The sequence below is a fragment of the Periplaneta americana genome, chromosome 6, assembly GCF_040183065.1.
Source record: "Periplaneta americana isolate PAMFEO1 chromosome 6, P.americana_PAMFEO1_priV1, whole genome shotgun sequence".
Lineage (NCBI taxonomy): Eukaryota > Metazoa > Arthropoda > Insecta > Blattodea > Blattidae > Periplaneta > Periplaneta americana.
This window is the reverse complement of record NC_091122.1, coordinates 33291889-33303525: the sequence shown is the minus strand read 5'-3', so window position 1 is coordinate 33303525 and position 11637 is coordinate 33291889. Positions and strand designations below refer to the sequence as shown.

Here is an 11637-nt window from a genome sequence, read left to right as displayed (position 1 = left end):
TTATAGCCTTACCTGCAGAATTGTTTGAAACCCATACACCAGTAATTTCATGATAAAACATTGTTAACGACATGCGAATAGATCGAATGCTAATCATGCTTACAGTAGGCTTTCTGTCATTTATACCATCCGATTTTATTGGCTGAAGTTCGGCTGAGTACGTTAAGACATACGCATTGCGTCTTTTGAAGACGTATATGGGAGATTTTGTTATGACATTCTACTGAAGGCTATCCTTTAATGATTTTGTCTTGTAACGAGAGTTGCGTGTCAATTTAGAGTGGAGATCAAGTAAGACTCGAAAAACTATTTAAAGGTACAAGAGAATAAATAACAGGAGACGATTTTCTGCGGACCTCTGAAAAAGGAATTAGTCTCTAGTCCCTAGTGAAGTGTTTTGTGTGGAGTGTGACATTGTATGGGGTAAAAACATAGACATTACGACGAAGTGAAGAGAAGCAGTACCGGTAGAAGCATTTGAAATGTGGATATGGAGAAGAATGGAACATGTGAAACGGACAGAGAGAATAACAAATGAAGCTCTGTTGGAAAGAGTGTGTGAAGAAAGAAAGATGATGAAACTGATCAGGAAGAGAAAAAGGAATTGGTTGTGTCACTGGCTGAGAAGTAAAACTGCCTACTGAATGATGCACTGGAATGGTGGAAGAGTTCGGGGTGGAAGAATATATATGATGGACAACATTAAGATATATGAATCATATGTGGAAACAAAGAGGAAGGCAGAAATTAGGAAATACTGGAGAATGCTGAGTTTGCAGTGAAAGACCTGCTCTTGGGCAGAGAACTATGAATGTATGAATATGAACGTCATAGTTAGAATATTTAAGCAACAGTGTTTTCACTCTTCACTTGGCGAATTTTTATCTATATTCTATGGTAAAAAAATACCGTGGGAGTGATTTTTTTTTTGCAGTAAATAACGAAGTCTAAAGAGTAACTCAATCACACAATAACGTTAATGCTGATTGCTCTGACACTTTTGAAGGACATAGCATTGCGTCGTTGCATGCAGTATCAAGTATGCCGTGAATGACATGTGGTTTATTTATATTATGAAAATATATTATTCTTTCAGTGGAAAAGCGACATCATGTTATACAGTAAGCGTACAATTTTATTTGATATTTTAAAACTTAATTTTGGTAAAATGGCACAATCGTTTGAAGTATTACTGTTGGTGGAGGGTGGATTTGCCTTTGCTACTTTTAACATTATCGTTGACTTCACATTCGGATGTAGTTACCTTCGCTTCCATTTCAGATCGTCTATACTCGCTCTCAAAGTTGCTACCATATTGACTGCTTATACATGGGCTGAAAGTGAGCCTAACGCCGGTAGAGACATCTATTTAGTGGGCAATGTTTTTATGGTTCCCGCGTTAAACGTCTCATGTTATGCGCCGTTTTAAGAGTGGAAACAAATGATGTGAATGCGGTTAGTTACCATTTATATAAGATCAAGTTATATCATTTATTCATATATAAGAACAATTAAATTGTTTAGGGTTTATGTGCTTGATGAAGTTGCTGTGCTTCCTTAAGTTGTAGCGAGATGCAATATTGTTTATGCGGTTAGTGTATGCGATGCTTTTTGTGCATTGTGTGAATGTGAAGTGATGTTTTCGAATGGGACGTTTGTGATAAAAGTGATAGTAATTTCATGTTGATTATCATTAATTTAGTGCTTAGAACTGTATATTGGTCTCAGTATTGATGTTGGTGCAGAAAGAAGTGGCATGTTTGATGTTTCAAGTAAGTATCTTGTGAAACCCTTTAGCTCCAAGTATGTAGCCTATATTAATGCTCTGAGTAAATTTGAGTCGGCGAGTCTTACAACTATTTGCCATTTTAAGGATTATAGTGTATGTGTGTAATTATATAGGCCTATTATGCATAAATCTTTAGACTTTGGAATGTTTTATTGTAACAACTCGAGGTTGTATACTGGAATTTAGTAATTCTTTACAATAATGTGATTACTTACTTGACTTGTAGTCCCATTCCGTCATTTCTATCATAAAGAAAAGAGAAATTGTGTGTCGACACTAATTTCGCACAGAAGTAAGGGTGGAAAGTTGCTATGAAAGTGATGCCAGCAGAAAGGTGCGAGCAGGAGGGATCGCTCCGTTGAGATAGAAGGGGTAGGCGAAAGGGAGAGGCAGCCCATGTTATCTCATATTCTTGCTTTTCCTTACTGATCACAGAGGAAATGCGAGTTTTCTTAAGGTCGAATTAGTGACAGATTAGGTTAGTTTATGCTTTTAATATGCCACCGAAGGAAGGACACATTCTTATACAATTGTAAGTATATGCAAAGTGTACCAAAGGTCTAAATTAACCTAACCTCACCTATAGCTGATTCGACGTTACGAAAACTCGCTTTTTCTCAGTGATAGTAAGAAAACGCGCGGAAGTGAAATGTCCTGCCCCTTCCTGCTACCTACCCTTTCTACTTCTGCCCGCACTTCTGACTCGACTAGAAGCGAACTACTTAAATACAAACCTTAACGTGGTAACGTAATTGTAAAGAAATACCGTAGAATTTATATGCAGTGCATTCAGCTTGCATTGTTGGGAACAAAAAAAAAAAAAGCTTTAAGATTACAAACTGACCTTGCCTGAATTCAAGGTTAATTGGGCGGACTTATTCATGCTGATAGTTATCGAAGTTACTATTTGCTTCAAGTTGCTACTTAGCCTATATGATTACTAGATGAAACACTGAATACAGTATTGTAATGCGTGTGAGTGGTGAGTAACAACTGTTTGCACCGGGCAGAGATTCCACTGCACATAGATAGGCTATTAATCATTAATTCTTGGCCTGATAGTGATAGCAGCGAATAGGGATTATAAAGAATGGACACAGCGAATTTTCCTGTGTTTTGTTTCTCTGTGCGCCAGCGGCTAGTTCCACTTTCAAGTGCTAGAGGTAGTGTAATCGAGCATACGCTAAGATAATAATTGAAAATAGAGTTAAGGCACAGGATCCAAAAATCGCCTACCTTATTGCATAATCCAGTAACGCTTTGCTTCAAATAAATTCAAGTTAACAGCTTTTCCTTATTTCTCAAGTGACAAACTAGTTGTAATAATATTATTTTATATTTCATATATAATACATTATATTATAAAATAATATAATACATTATAAAATTAAGTATCGAATTCGTTTAATATTTGTATAATAATATAATATAGGTATATGGTTTTACTTCTCGTAAGAGTTTTGTTTTTCCATTTTCAGCGCTATCAAATCATTACATATTTTAATTGTTGTTGGGGTCATCGTCTCAACTCTCATTATAAAGGAACTCTAGAGTCTAGACATTGCTGTTAATGATGGATTTATTATTTTATGGATCCAATTTATTTTATTTGAGTACATAATGTATCTAGATGTATTAATTATATGTGTTATATTTCCGCTGTGTCGACTGCTAGCTGGTGTGATGTCAGCGCCAACTCTAGGGAGAAAGCAGAATCTGACACTTTAGCTGGCTTGAAGGTCATTGAAATCAGTCCAGGTACATCAAAGGTACCGACGCGAAGTGTCCATTCTTTATAATCCCTATTCACTGGTGATAGTGTTTGACATCTAGAGAGCACCGAGAAGCTAGGGAAGAATTGTAACGTGTTTGCAGTAATTTGTAAAGTATTGTTGAAAGTCATATAGGTCTAGTATATGTTTGAGTAGCAAGTATCGAGCCCCAGGAGGGAAAGAAGAGCGCATTTGCAGATACACATAGAAAGAAATCGTTGAAAGTTGAATATGTTTGCGCCACTGAAAAGGAATTTTTCACAATTTCATCACAGTCACAACACTAACTTCTTATTGCACTATATATGGGATTTTCCCTACATTAATGCATTGATTTTGCACAAAATGCATTTCGGTAGCAATATGTAAAGATTATGAGCAATGATTCGAATGAGTTCACCATATTGTCTTCTTCTTGGCATGCTACCTGCTTCATCCAACAGGTGACCCCCAACTTGGCATAGTAGGGACGGTAACATTGTAAACAAAATAGGTGTGTAATATTATGTGAGGTTAGGTTAGATTAGATATGTAGGAACAATTGGATAATACGCATGATACACCAACGTCGGCAGTCGACATTGCTCGCTGGCCACTATTCACTGGACCGTACCGAGTCATGTCAAACAAAAAGCAATCGAAATGGTGGTAGTAAAATTCACGATTATATTCTTAAATAATTCACTCCATTAGTCAAGTGCAAGGCTTATGCAGTGCAACAGTGGTGTTTTGAATGCACCAAAAGAAAATACAGATGCAGTAATATCATAAAGTAGGTTATTATACCGATCGGCAGATAATGGAGAAAAAATGGGAGTATAAGGGTACAGTACATCAGTTATTCATAGATTTCAAAAAGGCATATGACTCGGTTAAGAGGGAAGTATTATATGATATTCTTATTGAATTTGGTATTTCCAAGAAACTAGTTCGATTAATTAAAATGTGTCTCAGTGAAACATACAGCAGAGTCCGTATAGGTCAGTTTCTATCTGATCCTTTTCCAATTCACTGCGGGCTAAAGCAGGGAGATGCACTATCACCTGTACTTTTTAACTTTGCTTTAGAATATGCCATTAGGAAAGTTCAGGATAACAGGCAGGGTTTGGAATTGAACGGGCTACATCAGCTTCTTGCCTATGCAGATGACGTGAATATGTTAGGAGAAAATACACAAACGGTTAGGGAAAACACGGAAATTTTACTTGAAGCAAGTAAAGCGATCGGTTTGGAAGTAAATCCCGAAAAGACAAAGTATACGATTATGTCTCGTGACGAGAATATTGTACGAAATGGAAATATAAATATTGGAGATTTATCCTTCGAAGAGGTGGAAAAATTCAAATATCTTGGAGCAACAGTAACAAATATAAATGACACTCGGGAGGAAATTAAACGCAGAATAAATATGGGAAATGCGTGTTATTATTCGGTTGAGAAGCTCTTATCATCCAGTCTGCTGTCCAAAAATCTGAAAGTTAGAATTTATAAAACAGTTATATTACCGGTTCTTCTATATGGCTGTGAAACTTGGACTCTCACTCTGAGAGAGGAACATAGGTTAAGGGTGTTTGAGAATAAGGTGCTTAGGAAAATATTTGGGGCTAAGCGGGATGAAGTTACAGGAGAATGGAGAAAGTTACACAACACAGAACTGCACGCATTGTATTCTTCACCTGACATAATTAGGAACTTGAAATCCAGACGTTTGAGATGGGCAGGGCATGTAGCACGTATGGGCGAATCCAGAAATGCGTATAGAGTGTTAGTTGGGAGACCGGAGGGAAAAAGACCTTTAGGGAGGCCGAGACGTAGATGGGAGGATAATATTAAAATGGATTTGAGGGAGGTGGGGTATGATGATAGAGACTGGCTTAATCTTGCACAGGATAGGGACCGATGGCGGGCTTATGTGAGGCGGCAATGAACCTTCGGGTTCCTTAAAAGCCATTTGTAAGTAAGTTGTAAGTAAGGTTATTATACCGAAATAAAAGAGGAAAAAGGCGTGTTTTAGGAAATATCATTCAAATGAAGGAAAGTAAATTTCTGATTAATGTTCGCCAAAGCGATAAGTATGTAATTATGACTGCGTTGCCGTTTTATTTGTGGTCTATAGAAAATACCTCGTCTTTTATGTACAAAACTTTTAGCGAACATGAAATTATTCACCACTTTCATCATATTATCTTTTATGAATATTACGAAACAAAAACTATCATAAGGGCTATGACCGATAGGATCATCTTGGCTGTCTATGTATGCGCGGACTTTGTTAATAAAAACCTAAACTAACCAAACCTAATCTTCGTATATGCAAGATGTGTAACTGGAGCAAGAAGGAATCTTCTTGATTTGATCTGGAATGTACACTCGAAAATAAATTCAAGTAAGGATCATGCTGTCACTGCATGAGAGATCCTCACATGCACCACTGCAAAACTAGTACTGTCGTGAGCCCCTCATCTAAGACATATAATCTACTCGCAATATTTACGCAAATACATCTTGTCGCTAACAGTGGTGCTGTCTCTCAATAATTTCAGAACGAAGGAAGTAGAGAGAAAAAAAAATTCTCCTAATGATGCCTTAGACCAATATCATGTCCTTATGTTGGCGACATCGTGTATTTAGTTAAATTTGGTTGTAACCGTAATGGCGCAGTTCAAAGCTACCGTAGCAAATTCTCCAGTTTAGCGGATATGTATTATGTGAGAGGTTAAGTTCATATCATATCCTGCGCATGCCATTCTTCACAGAATATCCGATCATTCCCTTCTTCATATTACGTCAGATTAAGGAAGTGTGGCAGGCTTTTTCATTCACGCACAACGAATTTCATATATGAAATTGGTATGTATTTGAGGCAGGCTAGGGGACATGTAGCTCTACTAGTGATCACAACCAGTTTCCACTGCTATAATTATACCATAAATCTCAGCGATTTTTAAGGTATTATACGAGTTGTTTCTAGTGGCGTATACGTATTCAATCTTTACCATCAAATTTAATCTTACCTCATTATCATGGTAATCCAGCCTTTATTTGTTTCCCAAAATACTGAAATTTAAAGTCTGGATGAAAAGTAGTAATTTAGGAATGTGAACCATGTAAGAAAATCAGTACCTACAGGAAGATCCTATGCAGACCGATCTGACTTCAGCTTCCACCTAGCAAATTCTGTTGGTGAGCGGCGAGCTGTCATATGTTTTAATACAGATTTGTTCACATTTTCCTATGTGTACCCATCCCACTCCCGCCACCCCATTTTTGGGATGGCCGCTCCACATTACTGTCATATAAACTGACAAAGCATGACTAGTTTAGACTGGTCTGTGTAGGAACACTGTACGTAATGGGACCTAATTATTAGATGTTTAGTTGAAAACGGTATGCTGTACCAAAATGTGTTTCCAAAAAATAACATTAAAATTGATTTTTTTTTGTAATTTTGAAACTAAGATTTTTTTTTTTATTTGTGAGCTCTGTGGTAGGCCTAACCTTATTTTGATCATATCCAGTATCTCACATTGCTTTAATTTGCTTAAAAGCGAAATACGTGTATTTTTTTTTTTGTACACATATGCTCGAAGAGTAGTGGAATAATCTGAACTACAGAAATATATTTTAGCAGGTTTTTAGGAATGAACCCAGAATCTTGACTAGTTTGGTCTTACATTAAGTAATACTATGATCAGGAATATCTGTGATTGAGGTTCTGGCTGATACATCTATTATCAGACAGTACATCTCACATCTCCCGCACCGTGGTGTCATAGTCTAAGACATCCTGCCTAAGACTCGTGTTACGAAATGCTCGTTGGTTCGAGTCCTCGTGGGGGAAGAAATTTTCTCATGAAATGTTGGCCAGTGTATGGGACTGGTGCCCACCCAGCGTCGTGATGTACTTGGGGAGCTGTGATGGGTAGCGAAATCCAGTTGCGAAAGCCAGCTATAACGACTGGGGGGGGGGGGGGATCATCGTGCTAACCATATGATCCTACCTCCATTCTGGTTGGTTGATCATCAACATCTGTTTTCGCATGTGAATGTGAAACCAGCAGTCGGCTGGTCGGTGTGGAGCCTTTAAGGGCTGGGTGCCACGGATTATTATTATACTTACTTACTTACAAATGGCTTTTAAGGAACCCGAAGGTTCATTGCCGCCCTCACATAAGCCCGCCATCGGTCCCTATCCTGAGCAAGATTAATCCAGTCTCTATCATCACTCCCCACCTCCATCAAATCCATTTTAATATTATCCTCCCATCTACGTCTCGGCCTCCCCAAAGGTCTTTTTCCCTCCGGTCTCCCAACTAACATTCTATATGCATTTCTGGATTTGCCCATACGTGCTACATGCCCTGCCCATCTCAAACGTCTGGATTTACTGTTCCTAATTATGTTAGGTGAAGAATACAATGCGTGCAGTTCTGCGTTGTGTAACTTTCTCCATTCTCCTGTAACTTCATCCCGTTTAGCCCCAAATATTTTCCTAAGAACCTTATTCTCAAACACCTTTAACCTATGTTCCTCTCTCAGAGTGAGAATCCAAGTTTCACAACCATACAGAAGAACCGGTAATATAACTGTTTTATAAATTCTAACTTTCAGATTTTTGGACAGCAAACTGGATGATAAGAGCTTCTCAACCGAATAATAACACGCATTTCCCATATTTATTCTGCATTTAATTTCCTCCGGAGTGTCATTTATATTTGTTACTGTTGCTCCAAGATATTTGAATTTTTCCACCATTATTATTATTATTATTATTATTATTATTATTATTATTATTATTATTATTATTATTATTATTATTATTATTATTATATCATCTCACTTGATGGTGTGTCAGAGGAAGAACAATAAATTGTTTGTGTACATCTGAAGTCTGATTAGTGAAATATGTTACTATTCAGTGATGTATGCAATAAAGACAGAAAGGAACTGACAACTCTACCCTATTATCTTCTGGCTTGTCGACCTGGTTGGCGAGTTGGTATAGCACTGGCCTTCTATGCCCAAGGTTGCGGATTCGATCCCGGGCCAGGTCGTTGGCATTTAAGTGTGCTTAAATGCGACAGGCTCATGTCAGTAGATTTACTGACATGTAAAAGAACTCCTGTGGGACAAAATTCCGGCACATCCGGCGATGCTGATATAACCTCTGCAGTTCTGAGCGTCTTTAAATAAAACATAACATTCTTCTGGCTTAATTGCCTCGAGCGATGCCTTCTTGGTGTCACTTATGAGGTTCCAACCTGTCTTCCTGACATTGGCACATTCTTAGACAATTGTAATAGTATATGCAAGGCATACCAAACTAACCTAAACTAACATGTTACTGATTCGGTTTTACGAAAACTCGCTTTTTCTCTTTAATCACGAAACGCACGGAAATGAGTCTATGCATATGCTGTCCTTCCTTGCCATCTATCCCTACCATCTGGACAGAGTGATCCCACCTACCCACACCTCTCTGCTGGTCCCCACTTATAAAGCAACTTTTTACCCTCATTTTGGTGCGAAATTGGTGTTACCACTCGATGTTTCTTTTGTTTGGGGTATATATGACTCAACTGGAATCCAAGTGAGTAAATGAATTTGTACCTTAACGTGGTAACGCAATTGTAAAGAAATATCCTTTCATCGAAATAACTACGAGTTTTCGGTAAAACTTCAGAGAAAGTGAACCATGAGAAGTCCCCCCCCCCCCAGCTTATTAATGGGTCGCGTGGGAAGTAGGAGATTACAGAGTAGAGTAAGGCAGCAGGAAGAGGGGCCATCTGTGAGAAAATGAAATAACTAGAGGCTAGAAGTAAAATTTGTTTAGCCTACTAGATGTTACATGTACTCCTCCTGAACTGTCTTCTCATCTTTCCTTTTCTCTAATTGAAGAGGTCCCTCGAATAATGTTGTAAGCGCCATTTTGCAAATTGTTCGGAAATCAAGAAAAACTGTTACGTCATCAGATTAAAAAAAATTAAAATAAAAGTTCTTGGTAATGATTAACCACAGTGGATTTTAGAACACACACACATCGCAATATCTCCAAAATAAACATAATATAAAGAAATAAATCGATTTTCAAAATGAATAATTTCTGTTGAAATAAAAAAAAGCGTCCATTGAGAATTTAACCCTATAAAAATGCATATTTTCTTATACTTAAAACACTCGTGTATGTCAAGTAAAACAAAATATTATTTGGAACATAGCAGTGAACATGACATTAGTAAACATTACTTTGCAAGCAAGTATAAGTAAAAGATTTTAGCACCTTCATCTATACTAATAATAAATCTGTAACAAAAATTTTTCTGGTAATTTTCGCTTTTCTAAACACAATTGGTGTTAACATGCAAAATTAATCGTCCTGAGACTGAAAATTGCATTTTTGAAATCTTTGTTTATATGTCTGTCTGTCCGGATGTTCGTTATCTTTTCACGCGATAATGGCTGAACTGATTTCTATGAAAATCGGAATATAAATTAAGTTGAGTCTAACTTAGAGTTTTGGTTATATTGCATTCAAAATACTTTATTTAAAATGGGAGTTATAAAGGGGCGTGAATTAAATAAATCGGAATATCTCTCTTATTATCGATTTTCATGAAAATGTTACATAACAAAAGTTTCTTCAAAAACGTTTTCCGATAAGTTTTATCCTATGTCAAATTTTGATAGGACTGATATTTAACGAGATAAAGAGTTTTAAAATAACAATGCGTTTTATCAGTGGCGCTTCAGACTAATAGGCTACAATGAAATGAAAACAAATGACTCCGTCTATTTATGGCTGCCGTGCACACAACAAACTGGGAATATTATACATTAACACTATTTTTATGCGGATATATTTCTATTCTGTGATGGGAATATATAAATTTTTGTCAATATTAATATACAGAGAATGTTTGTTTGTATGAAGTAATCTCAGAAGCTACTTAACCAATTTGGATAATTCCTTCACTATTTGAAATTGTAGTTTCTCTAGATGGATGCAATGCTATATGAGGACCGAGGTAAGATTAAAATAGATCTTTACGCACAGAAAACTTGATATTCTGTCGAAATATTGTATAACTTTATTATTTAAACTTAATTTAGTCCACATAAAATACTCTAATTTTGTATAGGCTAAGGGTTTTGTTGTAAAGATGAGTATTTTTACTGGACCAAAAATACAGCACATATGGAGTGAAAATAAGTATTTTACCAGTGAGCTCACCGGAGCTGAGTTATTTTTAAAAGTGTCACGAAATAGCGTTCCTGCACTCAACATTTACCCATATTCGTTTCCTGTTTTTCTTAAAATAATATTTATGTTCCATATTAATTTTCATTTTTTTTTATTTACATATACAATGATGATGCACAACCGAGCGAGTTGCCTCAGATGGTGGAATTTGAGACTTGCATTCGAGAGGTCACGGGTTCGAACTATGTGGCCGACCAATCTGACTGGGATTTTCATGGTTTCCTTAGTCGTGAGGGGTGATTTAACTGTTTATTGTTCCGTTTTACAATGGCTCCGATTTTTGAGGGTGGATGAGGCGGGAGTGCCTGGGGAGAAAAGAGACGAATGCAGAAGTGAGTGTGAGCGAAAGAAGGGCTAGACGATTTTAACAAAACAGAAGAAAAGAGAGGGGAAACAGGAGTGCCTGGAAAGGGGTGAAATGAAACTTGCTCGAAAAAAGGGGCGACTGTGGCGAGTAAGAAGGAGTTACGAACTAGAGACCTTCACCTATCGAGCTCGCAAACATGGCCCTCGACTCCGACCGATGAAGAGATGGGGAGACAGTTATCGAGCTCGCAAACTTGGCCCGAGAATCGACCACTGCAGTGGAGGTAGGTTTAGTGGAGATCCGGAACAGAAAACAACAGTCTTCCTGGGGAGAGTGTCGAGCAGAGCGAAGAAAAAATGACAAGATGACTGGAAAAAAATACGATAGCTGGGATGACCAATAAGAAGCTAGAGGGGTGAGAGAGGTTGAGACGGGGAAGCGGAGATAGAACCGCCGGTGCGTTTCTGTTCCATGAGGGAATATCGGCCATGAAAACCACGTCTGACGA

At 37.5% G+C, this 11637-nt stretch overlaps 1 protein-coding gene across 4 annotated transcripts in view; it reads left to right on the top strand.

Annotated features, from left to right (window-relative positions):
* The first annotated feature begins 667 nt into the window (after positions 1-667).
* LOC138701183 (serine-rich adhesin for platelets-like) overlaps positions 668-11637 on the top strand; it is a 116005-nt gene continuing 105035 nt past the window's right edge. Inside the window, exon 1 of one of the 4 annotated variants that reach the window (XM_069827810.1) lies at positions 668-813. The gene's annotated coding sequence lies outside the window, so the exon portion shown is untranslated. Of the gene's footprint in view, positions 814-1057; positions 1122-1343; positions 1773-11637 lie in introns of those variants that run through there. The other 3 variants (XM_069827811.1, XM_069827809.1, XM_069827808.1) reach the window with 3 other exon arrangements.